Raw genomic sequence first — 17,136 nt, 5'->3', positions numbered from 1 at the left:
GCCTCGGTCTCCAGCGCCGAGCGGTGTGGTGGAGGTCGTTCCGGCTGTCTCCGGTCTTGGACTCTACGGCGCCGAGCCAGAGTCGGGTCGTTGATTTGTCCTCGGACGCCTCCTCCTCTTCTCCAGAGGTTCGGCAGTTGAATGTTTCATTCTCTCCGGAGACGGGTCACCAAGTTGTGGCTTTTTCTCCGGCGTCATCTAAGGACGGATCTTAGCCGTTGCCGCGGCCTGTCAGAACTTACTTGCTCAATACGGTTTCCAAATTCGGCACGGGACCAGAGATGCTAAACTCCCAAATCCCACTCGACAATGCCAGTAGGTCTTGTTCAGAACCTTCTGATCATTATCTTGAGGGAAGGGGGAAATTGGATAAAATAACAAACAAAGAAGAGACTGGTCCGGAATGGTTCCTCAGCCAGCCTTCCGCAGACTTCAATTAACCTTTCTGTGGAACCTGAAAATTAACAGAACATTACTATCTCTATTACCTAACTTCCACTCTACTCTGTAATTTCTCTACTGGATATCTCACCCACCCTCTATCTCCAGGACCTCGCTTCTCTCTGGTAATAATGTAATTCTGTCTTCCTCAACAGTTAGTTGTCACTAGAGAAAGGAAACAACATTTAGATTCTTCTGCCTGTTTACCTTAGTGGCCCTTATTAGTAGTTAGTAAGTGCACTTACTTCACTATCTGAAGAGGAGTCTTTTAAAATGGGAGTCTGTAGTACTGTCTGACTTGAAACACTTCTGTTCTCTCTCTCACTCTCTCCTATTTCTCTTTTCTGTAACTCTGTGTTTCAAACTCTCATGTTTTTTTTTTAATATTGTTATCTTGTTCTTAGTTCTTGTAAATGACGTGTTCCTCAAAGTCTAGCTCCTCCTTGACTTCGTGGCTAAATTCTTATTCTAAAATTGAATTCTTTCATGCTCTCCAGTTAGGAACAAAACATTATCACATTGTTCATATCGATTGTTCATATCAATTGTTCTTTTGAAATAACGTGTTCACAGAGAAAACAGGTTCTGACTTGCTTTCTCTATTTGTACTTTACTGAGCCGTTCTGATAGACGTTCTTAAAGTCTTCCTCTAAAATATTCTCTTTTACTTAGCTCTGTTATCGTCGCTCTGACTGCTCAGGAATACGAACACCTGGACCTCCTCACGATAACCCGATGCTTGTCTCCTCAGCTTCCTTCGACGATGCCGCTCAACTCAAAAAGGGGAATTGGAAGCTAAGAGGACGCTAGAAATATCTCGCTACACTCTCCGGATTGTTATTTATTATATTCGGGCACTAGGAATGGAAAAAAAAGGAATTTCTATGGACTGCGCTGTAACTACGACTTGACTGCTCTGGAAAACTCGGTGAAGTGCGCAGTTGGAAGGGGGCTCGCGCCGCTCACCTACTCTCCTGTCGCCGCGGCCTCACAGACTAGACCGCAAACCTCCAGTTCCATCTGAGCAGCCATATTGGGTGCCATCTTTTGTTGCCTGGAGCGGACCCGTTCTGTCCATGTCGTTCGATTCAAGAACTCCTGATTCCTAATTGGGGAGTTTAGACCACAAGCACATATATTCAGATTAGTGGTTCTGACAGTACCCCCCAACAAGGTAGCTCCTTTCCCTCTTGGCTTGGTGGGGAATCTTTGGTGAAAAGATTTAATTAACCTTGGAGCATGGATATTCTTTTCTAATTCCCATGATCGCTCCTCTGGACCATAACCTTTCCAGTCGATCAAGTAATACAAGTTCCCTTTGGATCTTTTGGAGTCCAAGATTTCTTTCACCTCGAACTCTACTCCAGTCTCTAATTGAACTGATTTCGGAGGGGTCTTGACTCTGAGGTCTTTTGAAGCTTTCTTCAGTAGGGAAATGTGAAAGACTGGATGAATCTTTAGTTTGGATGGCAACTTTATTCGGTAGGTAACCTGATTAATCCTTTCTTCCACCACATAAGGACCAATAAATCTAGGCTGAAACTTCCGATTACCCTTTAGTCTCAGGTTTTTAGTACTCAACCAGACTGAATCTCCTAAGTTCAGTATTGGGCCTTCTCTCCTCTTCCTATCTGCATAGCCCTTATACTTTTCTTTAGCTCTTGCAAGATTATCTACTGCCCTTAACTGTGTTTTGTGCAAGTGTGCTACTGCTTCCTTAACTGCTGGTACTGAGATATCAGTTTGTCGAATAGTTGCCTGTGGGTGTCTGCCATAATTTAGAAAAAAGGGGGAATAACCTGTCGAGCAGTTCTTTGCATTATTGTGGGCAAACTCTGCCGTCCACAAATAATCCAACCAATCTCCTCCCTCTTTTAACAGGTATAGTCGCAGATACTGTTCTAACTCCTGGTTAACCCTCTCTGTCTGCCCATCTGTCTCTGGGTGATAACTTGTGGAGAACCTGATCTCAGTACCTAATCCTTCCATAAAGGCTCTCCAGAAGTGGGACACAAACTGAGAGCCCCTGTCCGAGATCACTACCTTTGGTATTCCGTGTATCTTCACAATCTGTGAGCTAAAAAGGGCAGCTAACTGTTTGGCAGAAGGTACCCCCTTTAAGGCAGTGAAATGGGCCATCTTGGAAAAAGCATTTACTACCACGAGGATTGTGTCAAACCCCTGGCTTTTTGGTAAATCAGTAATTAAATCTAACGTGACTGTGTGCCATGGGTACAGAGGGGTGGGCAAGGGCTGTAATAGGCCTTTTGGAGCTTGCCGTTCTGACTTTCCCTGAGCGCAGATCTCGCAGGACTTCACATACTTCTCAATATCTGTGGCCATCCTTGGCCACCAATAGTGTCTCTTTATCAACTCCTCGGTTTTAGCTTCTCCCTTATGGCCAGCTAATTTATCATCGTGACATTCCCGCATTATTTGTTGTTGCAACTCAGCCGTGGGGATATACAAAGCCTTTCGATGGTAGGGTAGTTGCTGGATAATCTCTCTTTCTGGATCTTCTTTTGCCCAATCCAGCATAGCCTCTGAACTCATGGCCTTCGTGACATCTTCTTCTAGACAGATAGAGGTGGTAGCTCCAAGGATCTTTGCACTCGGTATAATTGGTTGATCCTCTGTAAGATTCTTCTGTGTCTCCGTACCAATTCTGGATAGGGCGTCCGCCTTTCCATTCTGGGCTCCAGGGCGATATGTGATCACGAAGTCGTAATCAGCGAAATACAAAGACCACCTTAGCTGTCTTGGGGTAAGGGTCCTCGCAGACTTTAAGAACTTTAGATTACGATGGTCAGTGTACACCGTAACTTGGTGCTGAGCCCCCATCAAGTAATGACGCCACTCTTTAAAAGCATCCTTAATGGCCAGTAATTCCTTCTCCGTGATCGTGTAGTTAACTTCGGCTGAGGGTAATTTCCTGGATCGATAAGCGACTGGGTGTAACTGCCCAGTGGTCTTGTGCCCTTGGGACAATACTCCTCCCACTGCTTGGTCCGACGCATCCGTCTCCACGTAGAAGGGTTCAGCTGGATCGGCATGCAACAGGACTGGAGCTGTGGTGAAATCCGTCTTTAATGATTGAAAGGCTTCCTCAGCTTCTTGAGTCCATTCAAACTTGATTCCTTTTCTCAGCAATTTGGTGAGTGGAAGTATTTTCCTGGAGAATTCTCCAATAAACCTTCAGTAGAAATTGGCGAATCCTATAAAACTTTGGACTTCCTTGACACTTGTAGGAGACTCCCAGTTCATCACGGCTTCTACCTTTTTCTGGTCCATTAATATTCCGGAAGGCGAAAGGCCAAACCCCAAAAACTCAACCTTCGACACATCAAAGGCGCATTTCTCCAATTTCACAAATAACTTGTGCTCTTGTAATCTCCTCAAGACTCCTTTCACCTGCTCATGGTGTCTGGACACATCAGACAAATAAATCAAGATGTCATCTATGTACACAATTGCACATTGGTCTATAAATTCCTTCAGGATGTCATTGATGAAGTGCTGGAAGGCAGCTGGGGCATTACATAGTCCATAGGGCATTACTTGGTATTCAAAAAGCCCAAATCTTGTCCTGAACGCCGTCTTCCACTCATCACCTTCGCGCATTCGGACTAAGTGATAGGCGCCCCTCAGGTCTAACTTTGTGTAAATTCGGGCTCCCTTCACTTGATCTAAAAGTACAGAGATCAACGGCAATGGGTATCGGTTCTTCTTAGTAATTTTATTGATGGCTCTGTAATCGATACACGTCCTCAATTCTCCCTCCTTCTTTGGAACGAAAAATAACGGAGAGGAGACTGGGGACTGAGAGGGTCGTATAAATCCATTTGCTAGGTACTTATCCAAGTACTCTTTCAAGTGATGGTTTTCCTTTTCCGTCAACGCGTAGACACGACTGCATGGCAAGTTTGAACCCGGTTCCAGGTCTATCTTGCAGTCATAGACTCGATGTGGTGGTAACTGCTCTGCCTCTGCTTCGTTAAACACGTCTTGGAATTCTCTATATTCTTCTGGAATGTCCGTAGTACTTATTACACACATCGAATGTTCAATGGAACATAGGGATTGGGCCGGATTGCTCTCAAAAGACCTTACCTCGGTGCCAAAACAATTTTCATGGCAATACTTCGAGTTCATCTCAATCGTCCTTGAACTCCAGTCGATTGTTGGGTTGTGTTCAGTAAGCCACGGAAGACCAAGAATCAATTGAAATTGCGGCGCATCTATCAAATTAAACTGAATTCTTTCCTGATGTCCATCGCCTGAAATCAGCTGAATTACCTCCGTGTGACTCACAATTGGTCCGGACGAAAGATTAGTTCCATCCACCGCCCGAACGGGCTCACTCTTTTCCTTCTTTATCGCTTGAATGCCCACCTTGGCCGCGAATCTCAAGTCGCAAAAGTTCCCTGTGGCTCCAGAGTCGATCATCACTGACACTCCCGTCAAAATGTTTTCCCGAAATCTAACTTCCATAGACTGGTTCAAATGTGGGGCCGCTGATTGTAGCGTGTTTGCCACCTGATGTTCTTTTGGAGTTTTCTCTTGATTAGCATCCACCTGTTCAACTCCTCCCACAGATGGTGCCGCTAGTTTTCCTTCGGCTTGTAGAAGCTTTTGGGTTTTTTTAGGACAATTTCTAACGAATTGCCCCCCTGATCCACAGTACATGCACAGATTTCCAACTCTTCTTTTATCCTTCTCTTCCTTGGTCAGGGGACCTCTGATTGTTCCAATCTGCATTGGTTCAGCTCCTTGTTGGTTCTCAGTACTTCTGGTGCTGTCCGGTCGAGCTCTGTCGAACCTTGGTGTAATCGTTCTAAAATCTTTCTTCTTTTCACCTCTCCTTTCTCCTCGACGAAAATCGATTTCCAACACTAAATCTATTAGTGCCGAAATCTCAGTGGGGCGATTTGGAATCTGTGCCAGGGTATCTTTTAATTCGTCTTTCAATCCACGATAAAACACCGCGGCTCTCTTGCTCTCTGGCCAGTCAGTCTCGACCACCAGCTTGTTGAATTGAGCCAGATACGCTATCAAGTCTCGGTTTCCTTGTCTCAAATCGAAAAATTCGTTATCCACCACCTGGGAGATCCGACGTCTGTCAAAAATCCGAAGGAACTCTTTTTTGAATTCTTCAAAATTTCTAAGGAGAGGGTCCTCTCGGGAGACCAGGGGCATAGACCATGAGGCTGCGTCTCCACTTAGATACGAGAGAATGAAAGCCACCCTAGACTGCGCATCAGGGAAAATCGAAGGGCGACACATGAAATGCAAGGAGCACTGTGACAGAAATATTTGTGCCTTCTGGGGGTCCCCATTAAATCTCTCGGGAGCTGCCAAAGGAATGACTGGGGATAGGGAGTGAATGACTTGAGTAGTCGATCTATTAGTGGCTTCTAATACTGGGTTCATAGCTTCTCTCTCCAAACTACTGGATGACCTAAGCCTTTGTGCTAATTCCGCAGTTTCTCTCCTGGCACTGACTACTTCTTGCCTAAGATTCCTATTTTCTTCCCTCACCGCTCCCAGCTCTTTCTGTATGGCATCCAAAATGGTTCCTAGGGATTGAACATCTATTCCCTCTGCCATCTCTGTTCAGGTGCGAAGGCAACGTGGGCACTTCACTCTGTCAGAACTTACTTGCTCAATACGGTTTCCAAATTCGGCACGGGAACAGAGATGCTAAACTCCCAAATCCCACTCGACAATGCCAGTAGGTCTTGTTCAGAACCTTCTGATCATTATCTTGAGGGAAGGGGGAAATTGGATAAAATAACAAACAAAGAAGAGACTGGTCCGGAATGGTTCCTCAGTCAGCCTTCCGCAGACTTCAATTAACCTTTCTGTGGAACCTGAAAATTAACAGAACATTACTATCTCTATTACCTAACTTCCACTCTACTCTGTAATTTCTCTACTGGATATCTCACCCACCCTCTATCTCCAGGACCTCGCATCTCTTCTGGTAATAATGTAATTCTGTCTTCCTCAACAGTTAGTTGTCACTAGAGAAAGGAAACAACATTTAGATTCTTCTGCCTGTTTACCTTAGTGGCCCTTATTAGTAGTTAGTAAGTGCACTTACTTCACTATCTGAAGAGGAGTCTTTTAAATTGGGAGTCTGTAGTACTGTCTGACTTGAAACACTTCTGTTCTCTCTCTCACTCTCTCCTATTTCTCTTTTCTGTAACTCTGTGTTTCAAACTCTCATGTTTTTTTTTTTTAATATTGTTATCTTGTTCTTAGTTCTTGTAAATGACGTATTCCTCAAAGTCTAGCTCCTCCTTGACTTTGTGGCTAAATTCTTATTCTAAAATTGAATTCTTTCATGCTCTCCAGTTAGGAACAAAACATTATCACCTTGTTCATATCGATTGTTTATATCAACTGTTCTTTTGAAATAACGTGTTCACAGAGAAAACAGGTTCTGACTTGCTTTCTCTATTTGTACTTTACTGAGCCGTTCTGATAGACGCTCTTCAAGTCTTCCTCTAAAATATTCTCTTTTACTTAGCTCTGTTATCGTCGCTCTGACTGCTCAGGAATACAAACACCTGGACCTCCTCACGATAACCCGATGCTTGTCTCCTCAGCTTCCTTCGACGATGCCGCTCAACTCAAAAAGGGGAATTGGAAGCTAAGAGGACGCTAGAAATATCTCGCTACACTCTCCGGATTGTTATTTATTATATTCGGGCACTAGGAATGGAAAAAAAAGGAATTTCTATGGACTGCGCTGTAACTACGACTTGACTGCTCTGGAAAACTCGGTGAAGTGCGCAGTTGGAAGGGGGCTCGCGCCGCTCACCTACTCTCCTGTCGCCGCGGCCTCACAGACTACACCGCAAACCTCCAGTTCCATCTGAGCGGCCATATCGGGTGCCATCTTGAGTTGCCTGGAGCGGACCTGTTCTGTCCATGTCGTTCGATTCAAGAACTCCTGATTCCTAATTGGGGAGTTTAGACCACAAGCACATATATTCAGATCAGTGGTTCTGACACGGCCGCATTCTTCGCCGGAGGCGCCTCAGGATCCTCATTCCTCAGTCCCTATTCCCCTTTCCGGACTTGGCCTTTCCTTCCTCCGGTTAGACTGGGTGACTGCCGCCTTTGCTTGCAGCCATCGCCCACAGAGGACCTGCTTGCCACACCTCGGGGCCCTACGGAGGCAGGTGCGTCCTTCGCTCGAGCTGTCTCCATGGCTGCGGGGATATTGTGTATGGGAGATCCAGCTGCCCATTTCCCCACGGATCATCTTCTAGAGGTCCTCCATCAGGGTCTCTGTGATCAGGAGCTGCTTCTGCCTTTCGAGGCTTCACTCCACACTTCCCTTTTGGGGGCTTGGGGACGGCCCGCCACAGGGGACCCGGTGCCGCAACACCTTCTGCACTGCCACAGTTGTGCGCCACATGATCCTGTCTGTCTTTCCCTCCACCCCTCCACCAGGGGCCCTCTTTTACAGACTGCCTTTCCCTCCCTGCCATCGGTGTTGTCTCCCGCATCAAGGGAGGAACGCTGATTGGATTCTTGGGGGCGCAATATCTTCGCCTTCACCAGTGCACCTTGCGGGCCCTTAACACTCCTTGTGTATTGGCTAGGGCCACTTCTTGCTTGTGGGATTCAGCTGAGTCCCTTCTGTCTGCTGCTTTTCTGGAGGGTGTCTGTGTCGATCTACGGCACCATCTGTTGGATGGCCGGGAGCTGGTGGCATTTATTCTTCGCTCCGCTCGGGATGTTTCAGAGGTGCTTGGTCGTGCCATGGCTTCTTCGGTGAAGATTGCAAAAAACACAGTTGATGGACAGAATGTAGAACAATGTCTTACATTCACCCCATTACAAAGATCTGGGCCTAAATCCATCGTTTTTTTGCACTCCACACCACCCTAGGTCAGACAATGGCTATATGCAAATCAGCCTTGACCCTGTGCCTCATGGGAACTGTCCAGCCCGAACTACCAAGCCATGTCTTTCCTAGACCGTAACCAAGCATCCAAGGACAGGTGAGGTTCCGTGACGATTTTACTCGTGTTTGTAACATTGTCGTAAATACATAATTTTGGTATCAGTGAACCGCAAATGATCCATTTAGTATATCCTGGTGTTTTCGCTATGCTACGAACAAGAGCACTCCGGTTACCAACACATTTCTGTTCTACCCGTGGCATCCATCTTAGAACACGGAAGCCATTTTGTATTCCTTGCCCTCACATAGTCAATGGACACGCAATGACCTCTTTTCATTAAAGGACACGTAGGCTTTAACCGGCGATTCACCTTGCGAGTGACACGTGCACCTTAGGCCAGCAACGCTGTAGCAGCATGACTCGGCAAGAACTGCCTCCCCAGCCTGAGGCCAGTCCTGCTATACTGGTTCTTGTGTTCGTTGGCCTGATCATGATTAGGCGGCCGAAGCTGGTAACCGTGCCCATTTACGACCCACAAACATTTCTTATCCTGTCTTTCTATCTTCTGCACCTGGCTCTGCTCCTTTCCTTCTGGGCCTTTATTAGGGGGAGGTAACGAAATTTACGATGAGGCGGTCCGAGTCTTGAATGAAGAATTGACATGGGATTATGATGGACTAGTGGGAACCCCTCATTTGTAATGTTTTGACATCAGATACTGTTGACGATTCCTGTGCAACGCCAAATATTTATTGTTTAAGACACGAATGTTTAGAACTGTGGTAACATGTAAAGAATTCGCCTGAAGCCCAATATTTAGTATATAAGGAGCAACCCTCTTTGTACAAATCGAACAGGCTCCTAGACACTGCCCATGTGTAGTTTCTGTGACTTCTGTGTCCCTGCAGTAATAAACCTTTGGTCTTTGACGCCACCATCGAGAAGCCCGTGTTTCTGTTTGTTTGTGCACCGAGACAGGTGGAACTCCGGGGTCTTCGGGTGTTATCCCTGACACCTCTGGACGGAACCAAAAAGTCCAGAACTCCAATTGGCGCCCAACGTGGGGCGACGTCATTCGGTACCGGTCCAAAAGCCTGAAGAGTTCGAGGAGCTTCGTGTGAAGATTTCAGAGGGAGGCGCCCCACTTCATCGATCCCGGCATATCGCAAAAGTGGCCCCGACGTTCTCTTCCACGAGGGTTCCCGTTCAGACGGCTGCAGTGGTCCGTTGCCTTGACCGTCGCCCTGTCTTGGACCCGAGGTGCTGTCCTCAGTACGGCGAAACGTGACGGGTTTCTCCTTGGTGACGTCTTCAGTACCTCAGTTAAGTATTTTGTAAGGGTTGCTCCTATTTGGATAATCTTTTTAGTTCTCAGTTCAGTTCAGTTCTGTAAGGTTATCACTGGTTATTCTGGTTACGATAATCATTCTGTTCAGTTCAGGTATCGATACATTTGTCAGTTCTGGTAGGCCTAAGTTCTTGGTTCGAGTGCGCATCTTTTCTGTTTGTGTCTTGTTTGTTTTGTGTTCCGGATTATAAAATGGTAAGTCGGAAAAATCGTACATTGTCTTGTTTTAGTTGCAACAGTGATTCCCAGTTGGAGGACTCGTGTTTGGTTCCTCCGATTGGAACTCCCCTTTATGATCTATATTGCAAGTTTGGTGTGGGCCCTATCTCTTATAACGAGGTATGGATCCGCTACACAGAGAAAGATGGTGTCCTTAGTTGGCCACTACATGGTAGTTTTGAACCTGAAGTTCTCGATAATCTAGAAAGAAGGTTGTTTAAGAAGAAAGCCCGGCCGGCAATGTTTGATTCTTTCCGTTATTGGCGAAAAGAATCTAAACAGAGAGAAATTAAAAAGTTGAAGAAAGAACAGAAAGAGCAAGAGTTGACTTTAGAACAGTCTGCTAGACAGCTGCAACTCAACGAGTCTGAGAAAGCGATGGAGGTGGCCGATAGAGAGCGTAATTTAGCGATAGACAAATGCTATCCTGTTTTGCCATCGAGTACGGCTAAGATAGTAGAGGACCCTGAAAAGGATCCCCTGTTGTCTTACTTGTTACGATCACCCCCACCGTATGCACAGGGTGCTACGGCTCCACCTATACCGAATGTTCAATTACCGGTTGCTGGACAACCTGGTGTCCCTGTTCCCGCTCCCCTGAATCAAGTTCCTGTACCTCCTGTGGTCAATATTAATGTTCCTTCGACAACCCCTCTTCTAGGGTTGCCGGCTTCTTTACCTATGCCTGTGTCGCTCACCCCTGCTACTTCACAAGCTATTTTTCCTGCTACTCCTACTGTTCCTGATCTATCTGTTCCAACTGCTACTCTATTCACTGCCTCTGTTAATATTATGACTCCGCTTTCTGTTCGTCGAAGAATCACTGATTCTGTCTCCAATATTCTATCTCCCTTCTATAAAACTCTGATTAAGACTCCTACCTCTGACTCTGTGCAGAGACGTAGTCAGCTTCCCAGTACTGAAGAAAGAGGAATATTAGATTCCACTGCTCTTAGATGGGTTTCGAAAATTGGGAGATATAATGTACAAAATGTATTAGATACATTTATGCAATGGAACGAACCGACACAACGATATGTGTTCGATGAAATGTGTTTCCTTCTACGTGAGGAATTGGAAGAGGATGACCCTGAATCAAATCTAGGAGAATTAATTAATGTTCAGAAAGAGTTTGCTGCAGGTATGATAGTTGGACAAAATATAAAAGAAGCGATGGAACTGATTTTAAGTTATAGGAATGACTCATCCCTTCGTTCACCGAGGGAATTAGAGAAACGTAGTACGAAACGAAATCGTCAATATCCAATGAGAGAGGTTCCACCAATTTGGCGTGAAGCTGTGCAAGCTAACGCAAACCTTGGTATTGCAGCCGCTCCGGCCCAATTCCAGAGAGTCTGGATACATATTCCATGGAAGCGAGCTGAAGTATTAGCAGTGAAACAGGCCTTGCCAGATCCGCGTAAAAATCCTGCAGGGTACTACAAAGAGTTGGCTCAAACAGTTGACGCTTGTGTATTGAATCTTGCTGACATAGATCTGCTATTTGGTAATGTAGTACCGCAACCAATTTGGGCTAAAATTCGTAAAGAGAATCATCCAGTTGCCCTAGGTGGTGACTGGGCAGCTATAATTGCAGCGGATGGTCAACAAATAGGTGGTTCCAAACCTGAACCTTTAATTGCTAATTTGCCTGGTAGAATAATCGATTTAATGAAAACCTTGATGCCAGCATTACGCGTTAACTGGGACAAATTGTCCGCGTGCAAACAAAAGAAAGACGAAAGCGTCTCCGACTTTTTCACAAGATTCGAGGAGACTTTCGTGGATCATAGTGGTCAGGATATGAGCACAGAAGGAGGCCAGAGATTATTTGTTGATAAATTTGTGCACAATCTGTTGCCAGAACTTAGTGGTAAATTAAAGAATTCTGAAAGTGCGTGGGCTGTCTCTACGACTGCGCAAATACTTGCGACTGCTCAGTACTATGAAAATAGGGATAAAGAAGAGAAGGAAAAATCAGATAAAAAGACGAAAGATTTAAAAACTAAAGTACTTTTACAGCAAGCTTATCCGCCTCGCATGAATCAGACGAATATGCAGCAAGGGTCATATCAAAGAACGGATTATAATTTTCAAAGGCCACAATACCAATGGAATCAATGTGCTTATTGCAAAAAGGAAGGTCATTACAAAAGTGAGTGTCCAGTTCGAACGCAAAATAATGCTGCGGCAGCTCAGAGAGGTCATGGTAGTTCTATGCAAAACTCTAGAGGTCGAGGACGAGGTGCTATGCCTCCGCAGACGAGTGATCGCCCCTCTAATTATTTCGACCAGCGAAATGGACAATCTGCCCAACAGAATAGGTCTCCACAGTATCATGTCGAAGACTATTATGAAGCTAGTGAGGAAATTCAGCAAAGTGAGTACTAGGACAGCCATGGACAAAGAGAGGGAGTAGTATCAGTTCCAGTAGATCAGAGTGGGCCTTATGTCGCAGTAGCAACATCAGGTATAGTCGAACCGTTTCTGTTGGATACTGGTGCAGCAAAAAGTTCTATCATACATGCGAAACTCCCTGGCGCACCTTTGTCTGGCTCAACAAACGTTTCAGTAGGTTTTTCGGGCGCCCCTGTTCACAACCCTGTTTCTGGTCCTTTGTCTATTTCTGTTGGACCCCGTCAATTGAAAGCACCCCTGATTTTGACAACAGGTTGTAACGAAAATCTGCTTGGTTTAGACTTGTTAAAACGCCTGTACGCGACATTGTACTGTTCTCCAGCAGGAGTACAGCTTACGTTGGGTAAAAGAATAATCTCCCCGATGTACTTGTCGATGGATGCGCTCCCACCAGAGCTGCGTTCACTCCCTGATACTCTTTGGGCGACTGGTCCTAATGATGTAGGTCTATTGGAAATTCCACCCTATGTAGTAACTTTGAAAGCAAATGTCAAACTTCCACGAATTCCACAATACAGAATCTCTAATGAAGGCGAGCGTGCGCTCCTACTGATAGTACAAGACCTGATCAAGAAAGACGTTATAGAAGAGACTAGAGGAAATGTCTGTAATAGTCCTGTACTGCCTATTTTGAAACGAACTGACCCTACAAAGCCTCCAGTATATAGGTTCGTAATTGATCTCAGAGAGGTTAATAAAATTGTGATCCCACAGTTTCCTGTGGTTCCAGACATTACTGCATTGTTAACGTTGATTCCTGCTACAGCAGCATGGTTTTCGGTTGTCGACTTGAAAAATGCCTTTTTCAGCATTCCGATAGCCGAGGAAAGCAGAGATATCTTCGGTTTCTCTCTAGGAGGACGAAGTTTTAGATTTAAACGCGCTCCACAAGGTTATTGTGAAAGCCCATCCATTTACAGTCAAGCATTAAAAAGCCAGTTAGATTCCTTCGTACTTCCTCGTGGTTCTGCTTTAGTACAGTATGTCGATGATCTTCTAGTGGCTGCCGATGACAAGGAAACTTGCAAAACAGCTACGATTTCTTTATTGCATCACTTGTCAGATTTGAATCACAAGGTGTCACCTTCAAAAATGCAATACTGCTGCCAAGAAGTGACCTACCTAGGTCATCTCTTGTCAAAGGAGGGAAGGAAGTTGACCCCAGAGAGAATAAAGGCAATTACACAGATGAACGTTCCTAGCACGCAGAGAGAAGTACGTGCCTTCTTGGGTATTACCTCATATTGTAGGCAATGGATCCCAAATTTTTCTCTTCTAGCAAAACCATTGGTAGCCTTGACTGGGAAAGGTGTTCCGAGTCCGGTACCATGGTCTGCTGAATGTCAGCAGAATTTTTCTGAGTTACGAAATGCACTGTGTTCAGCACCTGTATTGGGTACACCCGACTACAGTAAACCATTCACACTCTATGTCCACGAGAGAGAAGGTTGTGCATTGAGTGTTTTGACGCAGAAATTTGGTGATAAACAACGCCCTTGTGCGTATTTTTCATCAACATTAGATCCAGTAGCTAGAGCATTGCCTAGTTGCTTGAGAGCTACAGCCGCAGCTGCAGCTTCCATTCGACAATCTGCTGGTTTAGTAATGAACAACATGCTAGTAGTTATGGTTCCTCATGCTGTGGATACACTCATGAACCGAACCAAGACGCAACACCTTACCAGTGCTAGATTATCAGGTTATGAACTGACACTGTTAGCTAGTCATATTCAGATCAAAAGATGCAATGTATTGAATCCAGCAACATTGTTGCCGACTAGCGAAGAGTCGAGTGATTCCGAACCACACGACTGTTGTTTCAACACTGAGGAAGAAACAAAAGGACGAATCGACCTAAAAGACACTCCGTTGTCAGAACCAGATGGCACGTTGTATGTTGACGGGTCTTGCTTCAAATTGGAGAATGGTGATGTGACTGCTGCTTATGCAGTAACAACTTTGAATACGATTGTGGAGACTGCAAGAGTGAGTCAGAATTCTGCCCAGGCTGCAGAATTGATCGCGCTAACAAGAGCGTGCGTTTTAGCTAAGGGAAAGAGAGTGAATGTGTTCACAGATAGTCAGTACGCGTTCGGCGTGGCCCATAGTTTTGGCCGTTTGTGGAAAGAAAGAGGTTTCATTACGTCCCATGGGACTAAGATTCAACATGGTCAGCTAGTTAATGACTTGTTGGAATCTCTAACCTTGCCGACTGAAGTTGCGATTGTGAAATGCAGTGCTCATAAAGCAATCACGGATGATGTTGGTCGTGGGAATGCTTTTGCTGATGAGATCGCAAAACAGACAGCTAGAAATATGATGAGTAGAATGTATGTTGCAACGTCTGCAAGATGGATTTCTGAGTCTGGAATGTGTGAGGACACAGTGGAAAGCGTGAAGGAAATTCAGAAAGAGTCGACTGAGGAGGAAAAACTTGCATGGAGAGAGAGCACGGGTAAATTGGACTCGAGTGGGTGTTGGATTGACTTGTCGGAACAACAGCGTTGGATGTTGCCTGATGCGTATGTGCTTGCAGTAGTAACGATGGCACATGGAACAGCGCACATCAGTTCAAAAGGGATTTGTAAGATGTTGGCCCCGGTCTGGAAGAATGACGGGATTAGTAAGTGTGCAGAGAGAGTGGTGAGAAATTGTATGGTATGCTTGATGCATAATCCTGGCAAGGGAATCCCCACACCTGCAGGTCACTTCGCTCCTCCTTCCTGCCCCTTTGAGGTGATCCAGCTAGACTTCATTCACATGGATCGTTGCAATAATCTGAAATACGTCCTAGTGGTAGTTTGTGCTTTCTCCAGATGGATCGAAGCATACCCGCTAAAGGACAATACTGCCTTATCCACCGCCAAAATTCTTCTTAAAGAATACTTCCCCAGATACGGAATGCCACGGATTGTATGGTCAGACAACGGAAGTGAGTTCGTAGGGAAAGTTATGCAGAGTGTGTGTGCCGGTCTAGGGATTAGACAGAAATTTCATAGTGCGAATCATCCCCAGTCCGCGGGTTTAGTCGAGGGTTACAATGGCACCCTTAAACTGAAACTCGCTAAGATACAAGCATCCACGGGTTTGTCCTGGCCAGACGCATTGCCTCTGGCTTTGCTATCAACAAGAGCAACTGTACATTCTAGAGTAGGGCTTAGTCCTTACGAAATAGTTTTTGGCCGTCCTGCAAATGTTTGGGGGGTACCTAGACCGAAAGAATTTAAGCAGCTGGAATACCCAATGTTAATTGATTACCTTTTCGACTTGACTGCTAAATTGAGTCTTATTCACCAACAGGTTTTCGATGCATTACCAAAGCCACCGGAGAGTCCAGGCCATCAGCTGAAACCGGGTGATCAGGTGGTCATCAGAAATTTTGCAAGAACAAAAAATCTTCAGCCCAGATTCATTGGCCCATTCCAAGTCCTGCTAGCAACGAGAACTGCTATTCGTGTGGCCGGAAGGAGAAATTGGATCCATACGACACATGCTAAACGTGTGCCTCTGCCACTTCCTTACGACAACTGGGTAAAGAAAGGAATCGGTGCCTCTGAAACGGAACAAGTCCCCAGGTTCATACCTTTCAGCGATGCAGAACTGATCACGGATTCACCAAATTCTGACTCTCCTCCTGAAACTGCTCTTTTGAACCCTGAACATTTGTCATCCACACCCAATGAACGTTTGCCATCTGCACCAAAAGAACATTTGCCATCTGCGAACGTGAACATTGCAACGTCAGCTGAAAATACATTGTTTCCAGATCAGACAGCTCCTGCAAAACTGAGATACAACTTACGTTCTCGCAATATGGACAAATAAAGCAGGAAACTGCCTATTTTCAGATTTGAATTTGCTATACATTGCCTCCAGCCAGGAAGTTTGCTAATACTCTGTATTGTTTCTTTTTGTTTTAAAATTGCCTTGCCGTCTGGGTAGCCGTAGGGTCGTGGCTGTGTGCCTAGTTGAATCTGCGGGGGTCAGACACAAGGTCGATCTTTCTGTTAATTCTGGGAACTCCCAGGGCTGATAGAGGCATTTTCATCTACGTACACATCATCAGTGGTCGCGAACGGTCGTAGAAGATGGAGCTTCCTGAGCTACAACGAGAAAATGTAATTTATGTTCGCAGAAATAGACTGTACAGAATACTACACAGCAAATGCTTTCTAATGCAATGTGCAGTTACATTTTTAATTGTTTTGATAACGTTGGTGGGTGGAATCGTCTTTGGTGTACATTTGATTTTTATGCCAGTAACTACAGTACCTTCCCTTGATCCTACTACTTCTACGGTTTCTTCTATGCATTCTTTTTACTCATTTCCTGAACACGAACAAGCTCGACGCTCAGAATTTATTAACAATACATTTGTACAGCTCTTGCATCAACACCAACTGATAGTTAATACTACAGACTGCTGGGTGTGTGGCTTGATACCTCACACTATGGATAAAGGCATTCCCTATCTAGTCTTGCCTTTCAGCTATAATGGATCATTTCAGGCCTTTCAGACCATTTTCTCATATGCCCTTGAGACCTATCCTTCGCGTCCACCACGGTCCACTAAATACAACTCAGCCAACAAAGCTTTAGTCCAGGGAATTATTGATATGATTAAAGACGTCAATAATACTCCATCTTATCCTAGAGATGAATTACTGGTGTATTTGAGTTGGAACTCTACAGAGTATCGCCTTAGTTTGGGAGAAAGCAAGCGTAAAAGCTCCACTTCAGTTTGGGTCGTGCCTCACCGAGGTCAGGTCTGTTTGCAAGGAAATGGGA

The 17,136-nt window shown here is 45.2% G+C and overlaps 1 protein-coding gene across 4 annotated transcripts in view; it reads left to right on the top strand.

The window, feature by feature from the left end:
* Positions 1-17,136, top strand: part of DNAH17 (dynein axonemal heavy chain 17) — a 12,633,448-nt gene that overhangs the window by 7,151,782 nt on the left and 5,464,530 nt on the right. The window lies entirely within an intron of this gene.

The sequence above is a fragment of the Lissotriton helveticus genome, chromosome 7 (genome assembly GCF_964261635.1).
Source record: "Lissotriton helveticus chromosome 7, aLisHel1.1, whole genome shotgun sequence".
NCBI lineage: Eukaryota > Metazoa > Chordata > Amphibia > Caudata > Salamandridae > Lissotriton > Lissotriton helveticus.
Note: the sequence above shows the minus strand (reverse complement) of the source record. Positions and strands in the feature narration are given on the sequence as shown.